A 2,347-nucleotide genomic window follows, 5' to 3' on the forward strand; every position below is an offset into this window, starting at 1 on the left:
AGGTTTGTGATCAAACCTGGATATTTTTGTTGTTTTGAAGACCCTATGTTTGTCCCGATAAATATGCATTCATTAAGGAAGATAGATGCTCTTTCGCTGTGTCCTCACTCCTATTGCGTTTTGAATTTCTCCATTCTATTGAGTTAAACATGTATTAATACCTAAAAGATGCCTGACACTGTTCTATCCTGCAAATAAAAAGGTTGAAACAAAACATTCCCTGGGCTGCAGAGAGCTGCCTTTCTTTCTTGTTTTTTCTATATGCTTCAATATGAAAGCTGTTCCACTCAATAAGGAATATAGAGGCTATTTTAAAAATGCTGCCTTACCATCATCCCTACATTACAGACTTCCTGACACAAAATAATTCATAGAGTCACTATTCTAAATTAGTAAATATTGTCCCTTCCACCAAAGTAGATCTCATTCCCTAAGAATACTGGATTTGGAGTCACATGATCTAGCTTAAAATTCTAGCACCAATTAATTGTGTGTCCTTGAGTAAGTAATTTGACTTTTGGTGGTTTTTCATCTGTAAAATAAGAGGCTGATACTAAATGGGTTCTAAGTTTGCTTGTATATCTAAATCTCATAATCCCATAACTTAATGAAAGGTTTCATGAGTTGCTAAGCCTGAAACATATTAACACTTCAGGGTCGACCCTCTGGTGATGAACTTCTCTTTACTTAGCATGATTAGTCCTTGGAAGACATACACACAACTGAATGTTAAGCTTATACCACAAGCTTTCCTAGGTTAATAGAACCTGCTAGACCTGCTAGGTTAATAGTATAACCTGCGTAAGCCAGGACCATAAGAAACCATTGGAAGTTGCCACTGAACCCAAAGAAAAGGCAACCAAATCATTTTGTTGCTTTGTTTTGACTGTTTCCTACAGAATACTAAATCAAACTGCAAATTTAGTCAGTTCAGAAGTAAAGCCAAACAGATTGGTGATTTTGAGCAACATAAATTAAACAATTACTTTATTGGGCTTTTTAAAAAGATCACTTCTTCAGCCTTGGATATTAGTATATTTATGGTATAAGAGGATTTCACCTACTAAGAATCCTAAGAAATTAATACCATTGATAGGGTTCTTGACAATAGGAAGTAGGGAAATCCTCTGAGGCCTGTAGATTTTAGAACAACTGATGCATAATGAGAAGGCATTGGTTTGCTTGTTCTTCAAATGATATCTGACTTGACCCTTCAAAGCTTGACCCTAGAAAGCACTTCATATAAGGGACTGAAATAGAAAGCCTCCCTTCCCATGTAGCCTAGCTTTTCCTGAAATTTGCATAAATGCCGACTCTGCTACCTAGGATTGGTCTTATCCTGATTTATAGGTGTGTTTGTTGCACTTAGCTCATAAATATCCTCCTCTAGGACATTTCTGCTCTGGTATTTATTGACCAAAGACAACTGGCATTAAAAATGTGTTGAGATCTTGCCAGATATCCACTAGGGAATATTTGAGAAAACGTGCTATCCCTAGGTGAATGAAAGTCATCGAGGCAGTGATTTTGCCACTGGGGTAAATAACTTGCAGTATATTTTACTGCCTTTTAAAGATTTTATTAGAAGAGGATTATGTCTTCATACGTGGCTTTCTTCCAGCTCATCAATTCATTAAGAAAAAAAAAATTGAGAATGAATGTTGGAATGCTAGAACCAGAAAGTACCTTATAAACATAACACCTTGAGGTTAAAAAAAAATCAGACAGGACTTTAAGAATCTGAAACAGAATATGAAAACCAGAAGAAAGTTTAGAATTATAAAATGCTAAAGGTCAGAGGATCATGAGAAATCGTTTAGTGACTTTTCTGAAATGGAAATTTTCTAGTCCAACTACCCCATTTGATAGATGGGTAAGCAAGGCACACAGAAAAAAAATAACTTGCTCAAGATTCATTGGTGGCATAGCTGGGATTGGAACCCAACTCTCCTGATTCCCAGATTCCTTCTTCAATGTTTAGCCCACAAACAACCCTGAAGTATGGGAGATATACTACTTCTTCTGAATTTTTCACATTGAAGTAGGTAAATGTTTAAGAGTTAGTGGTTAAATAGGTAGGTTTATTCTACCATGATCAGTCTGTAATCCTTCATGATCAATTTTCTATTTTTCCATCATTCTGGTTCCTGACATAAAGAAGAATTGGGAAATTAAATTCTCTAACTCAAATATCATGAGAGGATGGAAAAGGAAGAGTGGACACTAAAGAGAAAGAGATAGCACTATTCATCACCCAAAATCTTACACTTACCAGCTCTGCCATTACCATTGGGTATCTATCTATCTATCTATCTATCTATCTATCTATCTATCTATCTATCTATCT

The sequence above is a fragment of the Petaurus breviceps genome, unplaced genomic scaffold (assembly GCF_028583685.1).
Source record: "Petaurus breviceps papuanus isolate PSGF00001 unplaced genomic scaffold, PetGlider_PUasm1.0 67, whole genome shotgun sequence".
In the NCBI taxonomy this organism is placed as follows: Eukaryota; Metazoa; Chordata; class Mammalia; order Diprotodontia; family Petauridae; genus Petaurus; species Petaurus breviceps.